The following is a 15,845-nucleotide window of genomic DNA, read 5'->3' as shown; positions in this document are numbered from 1 at the left end:
AGATTAGGGTTCCCGTCGACATCTAAGTCATTAGAGACGGAGCACAAGCTCGCAATGTTCTAAGGATGGGGAAGGAAATCGGCCGTGCCATTTCAAAAAACCATCCTGGAATTTGCTGGGATCGATCAATGGAAGTCACGTAAAACCTAAATGTGGATTGCTGGATGCTGATTTGAACCGTCGTCCTCACGATTGTGTGGTGTGGCGTCACCTCAAGTCTCTACCAGCTCTTATCAGCTATCAGTACCTTCAAACCCTAACTTCTCATACAAATAGCTCTCTAATGTACATATTTATGTACATATATATGTACATTTATTTCCAAACTCATTACCAACGAAAACTCCATGGCATTTGCATGTTCAATTACTCATTTCAGTATCATCTTTCACGTCTATACTTATAATAAAACTGTAAAATCACCATGTATGTCTGTTTGAACACGCTAATATCGAAAGCTACTAGACGAATTTCCACGGGGTTTTCATGAGTAATTTGATGGCAGCTTGGGGCAACATAACAGCTATATTTCATTACGAAAAAGGAAAAAAGGAAAGTGTGATTAGATGTTTTATCTAAAACCATCTGGTCTATCTGTTTGCATGTTTGAACACACTAAGCTCCAAAGCCACTTGACGAATTTTCATGGGTTTCTGCAAATAACTGGGGCGTAGCTTTCGACAATAGATAGGCTTTACGTCATCATAATCGGATCACGAAAGAAACGATATCGTGATTTTAAGTGTTATCTAAAACTATCATGTTCGTTTGACTGTCTAATTGAACGCTCTAATCTCTGAAACCACTACACGAATTTTCAAGGGTTTACCAGAGGTAAGATGTAGTTTAGGGCAACATATAAGCTTTATTTCATCAAAACATCAAAATCGGATCACGAAAAAAAAAATTAAGGAAATCGTGATTTGATGTTTTGTCTAAACCATCTTGTTTTATCACGCTAATCCAGAGGCAGCGTATTTATCTTTACGAGGACGATCATTGTAAATATATTGCTACTGTGTTACTGGATTTCATTAGAGGTGGTATACACTATTGTTATATTTTGACCACGAAAGACTTTGGCAGTCATAGAACACATTATGTAGAAATGAAAGCTTAGCAAACCTGTAATTTTGAGGTGCATGGCTAAGAGTGGTTTCTCGGTCGAGTTGCGATATTTTTGCATGTATAATTTTTCAGTGATTGAGGGGTGGGGGGGGGGGGGGGTGGAGGGGAGACCTCTTTCCGCGTTGGTAGACGGTGGCAGGGAACGGAGCAGCCGTTACGAACTCCACGAACGTCAACTGTGTCCGCCTAACACGGTAGGAGGTCTCAAGATTGTCAATAAGTGACTGAAACAGGTTACCACAAAAATAAAGGTTTCTTGTGGTCGATACTGTTATGTTCATTTTAAAGTACTAAGCAAAACCGCTGTTTTCTACGAGAAATGTTCGAAAAAATTACTAATTTAGGTAGCTGTTATATCTATTACAAACACTGTCAGATGGTATATTTCTGGCCACAGAGGAGGTAGTACATCTAGACATAATCAAACTTTGCTGAAAACGTAGTCACTAGATAGCGTTAAGTTGTATGTGCAGAGCTCTTGGCGCGGACAAGCGTCTCGGCTACAAAGTTTGTCTACACTTGTTGACAACAAGAAGAAGTGTTCGTTGTGATATAAATCTGTGTTTATAAATCAGTATGCCGTTAAAACCTCATCCATTTAGAGTGGAAAATTACTCTTTACTCTTACTTTACCGTTGGGTGCGTGTTGCACAAAATTCTTTCATAGTCAACTTGCAAGTGCCGTTATAACTGTCGTGAATTTATGCTGAAATTTTGAAACAGACGGTTGGTGAACAAGGCACATATCTGCTGGATCTCATTCATGTCGTGATTATTCAGAGAAGGCGTGTATGAAAAATACGATTTTCCAGCATTAAGTAGGAGGCAAATTTCTGTCACATACCTCTTACCCTTCGACAATGGCTATCTACAAGTTCGCAGCAGGTGTTTTAAAAATATGTTGGGGTTTACAGACAAATGTGTGTGTACTTGTATACTTAACGCGACCATTCGCCCCGCTTTGGGCGGGACAGTCACACTTTCAGGCTGTCCGTTCCGTTGTCCCCAGCCGGAGGAAAAGTGCCCCATCTTTGCAAACAGACCAAACGATAACTGATTAGGCGTATTCCAACCTGCCTATACTCGTAAAATTCGAAAAGCGCGAGTGACGGCGGCAGCGCGGACGGCGAGAAGAGAGAGCGAGTAACATGCGAGAGCAAGACAGACTTTTTTTTTTTTTGCAATAGTTACCAACCGTGCACAGTCAGGGTGAGGACTGCAGCGAGCGACCAAATGGTGTAAATTGCCCTGAAGAAGACCCCATCGCGGGTTGAAACCGTTTGGCGGCAAAACAAATAATGCGATTGTGGCTGACATTTTGAATAATTGAGCGAGACAGACGCTGCCGCGGCAAGTCAGCCAACAGTCAAATCACATGAGTACGAACTTCACCTGCTGCAACATTGTTCAGTATTAGTTTGTATTGGAATATTCGGGCGCACGTGCACAATCAATTAACTTATCCAACATTTTACTGATTGTGTGTTTGCAACATTAGAAAAGTGCCTCAACGCAAGTGTACCTTTAATATTACTTTAATATTAAGTATCCACTTCTAAAACAATGGAGTGGTGCATCAGATGTTAAATGTGGAAAGTGGCGTACTGGTTTTAGTGTTGGTCATGGTCCTGCCACTGATATTGAGAAACATTTAAAATAAAAAAAAGCAAAGGCTTTCCGACCGAGCTGCTGCTTCCAGCTCGTCAATGCTTGCTTTTTTCAGAAGAACCTATTTGCCGACTTCGAAGGATTTAGACGTAAGTACAGCGAAAGGTGCCTGAGCATATCACACGGTTCCACAAAACCGGAGCTTTCGCTCAGATGACTGTGTCTCTGACCTAATTTAAACATGATTTGAGAAAAAAGTTTATATGTTCTCGCACAAAATCCGAGGCCTTTGTTGTAAATGTACTGGCGCCTCTGGTGATGGATGAATTGAAACAGCATCTTTGTGAAGCCCACTGCACATCTTTATTAACGGATGCTTCAGAACGTGGCTCAGTAAAATTATTCCCTGTTTTGATTCGATATTTTTTATCCTGTGAAGGTGTATTTCGACAGCAGCCCGGTGAAACATCCGATATTGTCCGTTATGTGAAGGATGTATTATCGTACAACGATTTAAATAAGAAAATAATTGTGCCATTTTGTGGAGACAATACCAACTGCAATTTAGAAAGAAAAAATAGAAAAGGGAGTAATAACGTTTATGCAAAATTGGAGTCCATATAATTCACAACGCGTTCAAAACAGCTTCACATTGTCTCCTCGTGGACGTCGAATGAAGTATTGTGAAAATTTACTTTTTTTTTTTTTTTTTTCATCGCCAGCGTTCTGTGATTCCAATGACAGAGTATCAGAAACTGCTGGGCTACAGCAAGAACAGCAGCTCGCGTTAATGCCGGCGCTTGAAAGAATTTTAAAAGTATTTCAACCCTTAAAAAGCTGTTTTCTGAGCATCAAGAAATGCCCAAATATTTTAAAACGTTTTTTTTTTTTTTTTTAATCTCACCTCTGAAATATAGTTATACTTCTCGAATGCACAGGCACCGACTTTCCATCAAACGATGTTAAAAATTGAAGCATAATGAGTGTCTGCTGTAGAATCTACAAAGGAAATCAAGCGTCTCCGAGGTAGCTTGGCAAGTAAAGAGAATTCGGTTTTTTTCCTCATACCGTCCGTAGTCTAATATAAAAATTGGCAGAAACTGATGGCCGTAGAAACTGCAGCGGCTGAATTTTATGAGACTAGTACACCTGTATCAGTAGTGTCGGTTCAATGCAGACTTAGAAGTGTTTAAATGGGCAACTTTGCCAAAAGTTCCTAAGAGAGAAGAAATACAGAATGTGACGGATTTGCTGATTAAGCAAGCATTTCTTAGCAACGACCAAGATACGGACGTATTCGATGAGTTTTCACTTATTTCCAGCTACTTCACAGATGAAAGATGTGAGACTGGAACGCTAAAATTGTTGCTACTGAAGACCGATCGCGAAGTTGTTCGCACATTTCTGTGACAACAATCTGAACTGCACGAAGTTTCGAATAGTTATTGAATAAGTTTCGTGTTTGCCTGGAATAATGCACCTATAGAAAGAATTTTTTCTCTAAGATATGGACAAGTGACAAAACACAGTTAAGTGCCGTAGTATTAAAAGCCGTTTTGATTACCAAGGCTAACATCAACAAATCATGCGATAAGTTCCATACCTACTAGAAAACTAGACCCGACATTTTGAAACTGATTTTCTCCACCCACAAATATGAAACAAACTGGAATCTAATGTTTATTCATTCAAATTATATGTAATTAATATATTGTTATCATGTCTTTGTTTTTGAATTAGTTATAAGGAGTAAAACAAGTTTTTCCCCTAAATTCTGCAAGAGTCCCGCTCTGACAAAAAAAGGGTCAGGTTGTGTGTACTATACAGAGAAGATGAAAAAGGGAGCGGAAATATTTGAAGATCACCGGCGTAAACAACTTAATTCACACGATCACAAGAAAAAATATACCAAAGTTGATAAAGAACTGACCAAGTCGCATATAATGTCGTTTCCAACAGAGAAAAGTCGTTACACGCAACATAAATCAACGAAATGTTATCTCTCCCGAGATCTGAATGTTCATATATCATCGATTCTACAGGAGGTTGTTTAAGAGAGAGTTTCCTAAATTGTCATTCCACTGAGCTCGTGCTGGCACATGTACAATATGTGACCGATTCACAAATCAGATAAACTGCATAGTTGGCATCAACAAATTGGGCATTATTGATAAAATAAAGAGTTTAATCCGCGAAAGGTAGAAAAAGCAACAACCATTATGAACAATGATTACAGGATGTCACGTATTCCCTTAAATACAACTCGTTTACATTGACTTGTAAATAGTAATTTTTACCCCCACATTAACTTATGCAAATTTGTTTTATACCACCCAGCTACAAATTACAATGTGTGTCTATACGTTTAGTCACATATCACAAGGTTTTATATGCTGTTAGCACGAAATCATTGCTGATCATGGTGGAAATGAGGTCCTGTGTTGTGTTGTGGAAGTGCTGTCATCTTTCATTACCGCCAAACTATATTTACAAATAAGGAGCGACAGCTGTGCAGGGCAGAATAAGTATCGTATGATTGGATCTGTCCTGAGCTACCTTACTGCAAAGAAGTATTTCGATTCTGTGGATTTGAAATTTCTAGTTTTAAGACATTCCTACCTGCCTTGTTATTGGAAATTCGGTATTATTAAGAAAAGAGATGCAAGGCTGTGATTTCGGAAGAGGTAGCACGAGAAATAATTATAAGTGCTAAGAATGTAAGGCGTAATAATGTAATAATGATGAAAGGTGAGGACTTCTTGACTTTTCTGCAGAATGTGAAAAGTTTTTGAACACAACTCCTTTAAAACTCAGCTCCCTCAGATGAATTAGACTGTCAAGAAACGGTTCTGCTGTAATGAAAACAAGACTGTCATTAAGTGACTGGAAATATGGATGGTGCACAGAATTTTTAAGGAAGGGCAGTCATTCGATCAATCTCTTTTTTGCAGTGCTTGCAACATCTTGAAAGACGACCAGTCATCCCTGACGTAAAAAAGAAAAAAAAAGTGCTTATTATCTGTTGAACTTTGTTGTTGAGAAGTATCATGCACTTTACCACAAAATTCGTGTATAAATACAAATAACAGTAATTCTGATTTTGGATAAGTAGTGAGGAAGAGGAGATTATAGTTCCGTCCCCTACTGTCGACAACGAGGTCATTAGAGATGAAGCACAACCTGTTATTAGGGAAAGATGGGAAAGGCAATCTGTTGCGTTCCTTCAAAGGAATTATCCCGGCATTTGCCTTAAGAGAGTTAGGGAAATTACGGAAAACACAAATCAGGGTGTCCGGACGCGGGTTTGAACCGTTGTCCTCCCGAATGCGAATCTAATGTGCTAACCACTGCGCCACATCGCTCGGTGGATGAGACTGATTTTGTACTTTTAATATACGGAAAGTGGAATTTCATATCAAAACATGCTATATTTTTCAAATGTCGTATGTAACACAAAGCATGGGTGTCAGCCTTCTATTCCAAACAGTTTCTGTAATAATGTTAGTGAAAACAAATTCATAAATTTGTTTCCTGGTTACCCTGCGAAGTTTTATTTTTGTCAGTTGCCACCTTTCCCATGTCAATACTTCGATTATCGTCTTTAATGTCTTCACAAAGCTGTGGCAGCTGCTCTTGCCTTCCGATATAAACGGACTACAGCGTCGTCAGCATGCGAAACAAGATTTTCTCATACACGCGATTGATCGAAATAGGTTTCATAATATATTGTTCTGCTCATAGATGTGAACGTATAATACAATGTATCGTAGGCAAATGAACTTGACTGTTGTCTCGAGCAACGCGGTTAGGCAACGTGGGTATTAAGAATGAAATTTTCACTCTACAGCGGAGTGTGCGCTGTATGAAACTTCCTGGCAGATTAAAACTGTGTGCCGGACCGAGACTCGAACTCGAGAGTTCGAGTCTCGGTCCGGCACACAGTTTTAATCTGCCAGGGAGTTTCATAAAGCGCACACTCCGCTGTAGAGTGAAAATTTCATTCTAGAAACAACCCCCAGGCTGTGGCTAAGCCATGTCTCCGCAATATCCTTTCTTCCAGGAGTGCTAGTTCTGCAAGGTTCGCAGGAGAGCTTCTGTGAAGTTTGGAAGGTAGGAGACGAGGTACTGGCGAAATTCGAGCCGTGAGGACGGGGCGTGAGTCGTGCTTGGGTAACCCAGTTGGTAGAGCACTTGCCCGCGAAGGGCAAAGGTCTCGAGTTCGAGTCTCGGTCCGGCACACAGTTTTAATCTGCCAGGAAGTTTCAACGTGGGTATTGTTTTGCCCGCTGTCTGCTGCAAGGCTTAAGCAAATCTCATCCCCTCTAAGCTTCCCTATCGCTCTCGCTCCATGCACGGAGCCCCCTGCCTACATTACGCGGACAATAGTTGCTATATGTGATAACACCGTTAGTCACTGTCAAATGAATCGTAATGAATCTATCCATTCGCATTTTGAGGTAGCGTTAAAATCTTCTTTTAATAAAAAACTGAATTATAAAAGTTTCGATTCGCTACTGCTCTACCATAAACTTTTTAGTGTGGAGAGATTTGCTGGGTCTTGTGTGTTGGTGAGAAGCAGTCTTTCGTAGACTATTGTGATCATAACGTTATACTATTGATTTTACTTAATCTTAAATCATACGTTACAAGTGATACGAAGTGAGCGAAGAATAACAAAAAATTGTCTTAACCAATGTTACTAAATTATATATTATTTTTATTTTTTAAATCTTTGGCAACTGAAACCCTCTTGTGGTACTTCACATTCTTTTCTTTTAGTTTACTTTAGCAGCCGCCAAATAGGCGCCAAACTTACACTGTGCTGATGAACTAAACCACACTCCGCGTAGCGATCAGTTGGTGTTGCGAAAACGTTTCCTCTCGCCTTCCATTGTAGAGTAAGCTGTTTGTATTAGATAAAGGCATGTGAAAGAGAACAGGGTCCATTGGTTGCGTGTTCTACCTTCAGTGCTAGTGCAACCATACCGTGTGCGCAAATGATGTATCACAGCGCCGTCTTCTCAGTCCGGAACCGCGCTGCTGCTATGGTCGCAGGTTCGAGTCCTGCCTCGGGCATGGATGTGTGTGATGTCCTTAGGTTAGGTAGGTTTAAGTAGTTCTAAGTTCTAGGGGACAGATGACCTCAGATGTTAAGTCCCATAGTGCTCAGAGCCATTTGAACCATTTTGAACAGCGCCGTCTTCCTTGCCAGGAAGCACTCTCCAACTCGCTCGAAAAAGCGAGGGTAGCCGATGCTGTTTACAAAACTTTTTATCTGTGTGTGAGCTCAGACTCAGTTTGTTCAATCCGTTGTCAATATTTTTACTCAAATACTACGATGGGCATTCAATAAGCAATGCAACACAAGTTTTTCTCAGCCAGTTTCAGTTGAAAAATTCGGAAGTTGTTGTGTGACTTAGCGGAACATTTCCGCTTCAGCCCTTATAGTTTCATGAAGTTCAGATAGATGGCGACGCTATACGTCGTCTTGAACATGGCGTCTATTAACGGAAGTGCGTTCCAAGTAGAGAGCTGTCACTGAATTTCTTTTGGCGGAGAACCAGAACATCGTTGATACTCATAGGCCCTTGCAGAATATAGACGGAGACCTGGCAGTGAACAGAAACACAGTAAGTCATTGGGAGAGGAGTCTTTCATCACAGCAAGCTGTTCGATCTCTCGCCAACCTGCCGCAAACAACTGTGACTCCTGCAATGTCGGAACACAAGGACACTCCCATTAGAGGTGATCGATGGATTACACTCAAACATCTCGCTGCTCACCTGGAAGTCTCTGCTGGGGTACCCAAAAGTGTCTGCCGGCTGGGTTCCTCGCCGCCTAACAGAAAACTATAAAGAGCAACGAAGACCCATCTGCGCGGCATTGCTTGCGCATTGCACTTTTTGTCAAACATGGTTTCATCTCTTTGAACCGGTAACAAAACGATAGTACATGGAGTGGCGCTACATCAACTCTCCTCCGAAGAAAAAGTTGAAAGCCTATAAAGTCATGGCGAAGGTCTCCTGCGACTCTGAAGGGGTTATTGTGTGTGATGTTCTCCCTAACGACGCAACGATCGACTCTGGAGTGCATTGTGCTACCTTCAGGAAATTGAAGAAACGTCACCACAAAAATGCAAACTAACTTCTTCTCCATGAGAACACAATGCCTCATATAACTGTGCACATTCGAGAGAAGGTTTCAAAACTTCACTGGACTGGTCTTTCTCACCCACCCTACACCCTGGATCTCGCTCCTTCTGAATTCCAACTGTCTGACCAAATGAAGGATGCACTCCGTGGGAAGCAATACATGGATGTTGGGGAGGTTATTGGTGCACCAAGACGTTGGCACCAGTAGAGTGGTACCTTACAGGCATAAGGTGGTGTAAGGCTGTCGCACTGAACGGAGATTATGTTGAAAAACAGGGTTTTGTAGCCAAGAGAATGGGGAGTAATATGGTGGGGAATAATACGGTATATGTAACAAGATGAACTGTGACCTTAGCTTATGAAATACTTCTAAGTATAACATTATTGCAAGCGTATTATATGCGAAGCAGGACCAAGTTGAACTACGTTTGCTTTCTACTATGTTATGTCTTGCTCTATCAAGTAATATGAATGTGCAGAAGTCCTTGATGCTCCTGGAATGCAGTCAAAGTATGATTGTTCGCAGTGCTTGATTTGTGACGTTACGCCACACTGGTAGACGTGACGAACAAAAACATTAAAATAATGTTTTAAGACATCTGAATTATATTGTCACGTAGAAGAAGGTGTACTTAGATGAACGACGAACACTAACTTCACTTAACGAAAGTTTAAAATGGTTCAAATGGCTCTGAGCACTATGGGACTCAACTGCTGTTGTCATAAGTCACCTAGAACTCAGAACTACTTAAACCTAACTAACCTAAGGACATCACACACATCCATGCCCGAGGCAGGATTCGAACCTGCAACCGTAGCGGTCGTGCGGTTCCAGACTGTAGCGCCTTTAACCGCTCGGCCACTCCGGCCAGCAACGAAAGTTTATTCAGCACTTAAACATACAAGAACGTGGAGCGAGCTGCCTCCGGCCAAAACACATACGATATATATACAGCTTCAGAACATTCCAGTACAATGTTTCTTGACATTTGTGGATACTTCTAGAATGTACTGCAACCGAATATAGAAATTAAAATTGTACAGTCCAGTTGAGTTTTGAACCCACTACCCTCCATTCACCAGATTAATACCAAAAGCACTTTTTTTTAATCTCATTTTGTTCGTTGTATTTGATCTGAGCGGACGTCGAAAGCTACCCGTTTCAGTTCGTTGTTGATCCATTAACTCAGTTTTTTATTACAGAGGGCAGCTAGTTGAGCTACCGTGCCGGCTACCACTATACCAGGGTACTACTCACATTCTTCTGCGACTATATAAGTATATTATGTATAACACCTTCCCGGAAGGCCACGGCACTGGCACCTCTTTTTTTACAAATCCCACACTAATTACACATAAGCACAGAAGCCATAACACTAATACTATGTACCATGCAGTGGTGCATCGGAATCTAATATTCGTCTCCCAGGAGAAGCTCAAAGCTCAGACCATTACATGAGTCACCCCTCTTGAACTTATGTGGGCATTGTGCCTTTGGTTTTCAATCCCGATGCAATATCTGTGCCTCATGGTCAAAGGGATACAGAAAACCTGCAGTGGTGCATCGGAATCTAAACTGGTTTCTTAGGAGAAGCCCAAAGCACAGAGTATTAGAAGAGTCACTATTCTTGTACGTAAATCGGCATTGCACCTTTCGTATGCAATCCCGATGAATTATCTGTGATTCATGGTCAATGTGAAGGTTTAAGGGATACAGAAAACCTGCAGTGGTGCATCAGAATCTAATACTGGCCTTCCAGGAGAAGCTCAATGCACAGGCTTTTAGAGAATTCACTCCTCTTGTACTTAAGTGGGCATTGTGCTTTTCATATTCAATCCCCATACAATATCTATGTTTCATGGTCAATGTGAAGGTCCAAGGGATACAGAAAACATGCAGTGGTGCATCGGAAAGTAATACAGGTTTCCTAGGAGAAGCTCAAAGCACGTACTACTAGAAGAGTCACTCCTCTTGTACTTAAGTGGGCATTGTGCCTTTCGTTTTCAAACCCGATGCATTATCAGTGCTTCATGGTCAATGTGGAGGTCAAAGGGATACAGAAAACCTGCAGTGGTGCATCGGAATCTAATACTGGTTTCTTAGGAGAAGCTCAAATCACAGAGTATTAGAAGAGTCACTCGTGTACGTAAGTCGGCACTGCGCATTTCGTATGCATTCCCGATGCTATATCTGCGATTCATGGTCAATGTGAAGGTCGAAGGGATACAAAAAACCTGCAGTGGTGCAACAGAATCTAATACCGGTCTTCCGGAAGAAGCACGAAGCACAGAGTATTACAAGAGTCACTCCTCTTCTACGTAAGTCGGCATTACGTCTTTCGTATGCAATCCCGATGCTATATCTGCGATTCATGGTCAATGTGAAGGTCGAAGGGATACAGAAAACCTGCAGTGGTGCATCGGAATCTAATACTGGTTTCATAGGAGAACCTCAAAGCACAGACTACTAGAAGAGTCACTCCTCTTGTACTTAAGTGAGCATTGTGCATTTTATAATCAATCCCGATGCATTATCTGTGTTACATGGTCAAAGTGGAGATCAAAGGGATACAGAGACCCTGCAGTGGTGCATCGGAATCTAATACTAGTTTCTTAGGAGAAGCTCAAAGCACAGACTATTAGAAGAGTTACTCCTCCTGTACTTAAGTGGGCATTGTTTCTTTCGTTTTCAATCCCGATGCATTATCTGTGTTTCATGGCCACTGATGAGGTCAAAGGGATACAGAAAACCTGCAGTGGTGCATCGGAAACTAATACTGGTTTCTTAGAAGCCCGAAGCACAGAGTATTAGAAGAGTCACTCCTCTTGTACGTATGTCGGCATTGCGTTTTTCGTATGATATCCCGATGCAATATCTGTGATTGATGGTCAATGTGAAGGTCGAAGGGATACAGAAAATCTGCAGTGGTGCATCAGAATCTAATACTGCTCTTGCAGGAGAAGCTCTATGCACAGGCTGTTAGAAGAGTCACTCCTCTTTTACTTAAGTGGGCATTAAGCTTTTCATATTCAATCCCGAAGCAATATCTATGTTTCATGGTCAATGTGACGGTCCAAGGGATACAGAAAACTTGCAGTGGTGCATCAGAAACTACTACAGGTTTCCTAGGAGAAGCTCAAAGGACATACTACAAGAAGTGTCACTCCTCTTGTACTTAAGTGGGCATTGGACCTTTCGTTTTCAATCCCGATGCATTATCTGTGTTTCATGGTCAATGTGGAGGTCAAACAGATACAGAAAACCTGCAGTGATGCATCGGAATCTAATACTGGTTTCTTGGGAGAAGCTCGAGGCACATACTATTAGAAGAGTCTCTCCTCTTGTACGTAAATCGGTATTACGCCTTTCGTATGCGATCCCGATGCTATATCTGCGATTCATGGTCAACGTGAAGGACGAAGGGATACAGAAATCCTGCAGTGGTGCATCAGAATCTAATACTGCTCTTGCAGGAGAATCTCAATGCACAGGCTGTTAGAAGAGTCACTCCTCTTGTACTTAAGTGGGCATTGTGCCTTTCGTATTCCATCCCGATGCAATATCTGTGTTTCATGGTCAATGTGAAGATCCAAGCGATACTGAAAACATGCAGTGGTGCATCGGAATTAATACTGGTTTCTTAGGAGAAGCTCAAAGCACATAGTATTAGAAGAGTCACTCCTCTTGTACTTAAGTGTGCATTGTGCCTTTCGTTTTCAATCCCGATGCAATATCTGTGTTTCTCGGTCAATGCGGAAGTCAGAGGGATACAGAAAACCTGTAGTGATGTATCGGAATCTAATACTGGTTTCTTAGGAGAAGCCCAAAACACAGAGTATTAGAAGAGTCACTCCTCTTGTACGTATGTCGGCATTGCGCCTTTCGTATGCAATCCCGATGCAATATCTGTGATTCATGGTCAATGTGAAGGTTGAAGGGATACAGAAAACCTGCAGTGGTGCATAAGAATCTAATACTGCTGTAGCAGGAGAAGCTCAATGCACAGGCTGATAGAAGAGTCATTTCTCTTGTACTTAAGTGGGCATTGTGCCTTTCGTATTCAATCCCGATGCAATATCTGTGTTTCATGGTCAATGTGAAGATCGAAGAGATACAGAAATTTGCAGTGGTGCATCGGAAACTAATACTGGTGTCTTAGGAGCAGCTCAAAGCACATACTATTAGAAGAGTCACTCCCCTTGTACTTAAGTGGGCATTATGCCTTTCGTTTTCAATCCTGATGCAATAGCTGCGTTTCATGGGCAATGTGGATGTCAAAGGGATACAGAAAACCTGCAGTGATGCATCGGAATCTAATACTGGTCTTCCAGGCGATGCTGAATATACAGGCTGTTAGAGAATTCACTTCCATTGTGCTTAAGTGGGTATTGTGCCTTTCATATTCTATCCCGATGCAATATCAATGTTTCATGGTCAATGTGAAGGTCCAAGGTATACAGAAAACTTGCAGTGTTGCATCGGAAACTAATACTGGTTCCTTAGGAGAAGCTCAAATCACATACTATTAGAAGAGTCTCACCTCTTGTACGTAAGCGGGCATTGTGCCATTCATATTCTATCCCGATGCAATATCTGTGTTTCATGGTCAATGTGGAAGTCAAAGCGGTACAGAAAACCTGCAGTGATGCATCGGAATCTAATACTGGTCTTCTAGGAGAAGCTCAATGCACAGGCTGTTAGAGACTTCACTCCCATTGTATTTAAGTGGGCATTGTGCCTTTCATATTCAATCCCGTTGCAATATCTATGTTTCATGGTCAATGTGAAGGTCCAAGGTACACAGAAAATTAGCAGTGGTGTATCGGAAACTAATACTGGTTTCTTAGGAGAAGCTCAAAGCACATACTATTTGAAGTGTCTCTCTTCTGGTACTTAAGTGGGCACTGTGCCTTTCGTAGTCAGTCCCGATGCAATATCTGTGTTTCATGGTCAATGTGAAGGTCGAAGGGACACAGAAAGCTTGCAGTGGTGCATCGGAAAGTAATACTGGTTTCTTAGGAGAAGCTCAAAGCACATGCTATTAGAAAATTCTATCTCTTGTACTTAGGTTGGCATTGTGGCTTTCGTTTGCAGTCCCGATGCATTATCTGTGTTTCATGGTCAATGTGGAGGTCCAAGGGATACAGAAAACTTGCAGTGGTGCATCGGACACTAACACTGGTTTCTTAGGAGAAGCTCAAAGCACATGCTATTAGACGAGTCTATCTCTTGTACTTAAGTTGGCATTGTGCCATCCGTTTGCAATCCCGATGCATTATCTGTGTTTCATGGTCAATGTGGAGGTCCAAGGGATACAGAAAGCTTGCAGTGGTGCATCGGAAACTAATACTGGTTTCTTAGGAGAAGCTCAAAGCACAGAGTATTAGACGAGTCACTCCCCTTGTACGTAATTCGGCATTGTGCCTTTCGTATGCAATCCCGATGCTATATCTGTGATTCATGATCAATGTGAAGGTCGAAGGGATACAGAAAACCTGCAGTGGTGCATCGAAATCTAATACTGGTCTTCCAGGAGAACCTCAATGCACAGGCTGTTAGAGAATTCACTCCTCTTGCCCTTAAGTGGGCATTGTGCATTATATACTCAATCCCGATGCAATTTTTATGTTTCATGGTCAATGTGAAGGTCCAAGGGATACAGAAAACTTGCAGTGGTGCATCGGAATCTAATACTGGTTTCTTAGGGGAAGCCCAAAGCACAGAGTATTAGCAGAGACAATCCTCTTGTACGTAAATCGGCATTGCGCCTTTCGTATGCAATCCGAATGCCATATCTGTGATTCATGGTCAATGTGAAGGTTGAAGGGATACAGAAAATCTGCAGTGGTGCATCAGAATCTAATACTGGCCTCCCAGGAGAAGCTCAATGCACAGGCTTTTAGAGAATTCACTCCTCTTGTACTTAAGTGGGCATTGTGCTTTTCATATTCAATCCCGATACAATATCTATGTTTCATGGTCAATGTGAAGGTCGAAGGGATACAGAAAACATGCAGTAGTGCATCGGAAACTACTACAGGTTTCCTAGGAGAAGCTCAAAGAACGTACTACTAGAAGAGTCACTCCTCTTGTACTTAAGTGGGCATTGTGCCTTTCGTTTTCAAACCCGATGCATTATCAGTGCTTCATGGTCAATGTGGAGGTCAAAGGGATACAGAAAACCTGCAGTGGTGCATCGGAATCTAATACTGGTTTCTTAGGAGAAGCTCAAAGAACAGAGTATTAGAAGAGTCACTCGTGTACGTATGTCGGCATTGCGCATTTCGTATGCATTCCCGATGCTATATCTGCGATTCATGGTCTATGTGAAGGTCGAAGGGATACAGAAAACCTGCAGTGGTGCATCAGAATCTAATACTGGTCTTCTGGGAGAAGCTCAAAGCACAGAGTATTACAAGAGTCACTCCTCTTCTACGTAAGTCGGCATTACGTCTTTCGTATGCAATCCCGATGCTATATCTGCGATTCATGGTCAATGTGAAGGTCGAAGGGATACAGAAAACCTGCAGTGGTGCATCGGAATTAATACTGGTTTCTTAGGAGAAGCTCAAAGCACATAGTATTAGAAGAGTCACTCCTCTTGTACTTAAGTGTGCATTGTGCCTTTCGTTTTCAATCCCGATGCAATATCTGTGTTTCTCGGTCAATGCGGAAGTCAGAGGGATACAGAAAACCTGTAGTGATGCATCGGAATCTAATGCTGGTTTCTTAGGAGAAGCCCAAAACACAGAGTATTAGAAGAGTCACTCCTCTTGTACGTATGTCGGCATTGCGCCTTTCGTATGCAATCCCGATGCAATATCTGTGATTCATGGTCAATGTGAAGGTCGAAGGGATACAGAAAACCTGCAGTGGTGCATAAGAATCTAATACTGCTGTAGCAGGAGAAGCTCAATGCACAGGCTGATAGAAGAGTCATTTCTCTTGTACTTAAG

The sequence above is a fragment of the Schistocerca serialis genome, chromosome 5, assembly GCF_023864345.2.
Source record: "Schistocerca serialis cubense isolate TAMUIC-IGC-003099 chromosome 5, iqSchSeri2.2, whole genome shotgun sequence".
In the NCBI taxonomy this organism is placed as follows: Eukaryota; Metazoa; Arthropoda; class Insecta; order Orthoptera; family Acrididae; genus Schistocerca; species Schistocerca serialis.
This window is presented reverse-complemented; position numbering follows the sequence as displayed.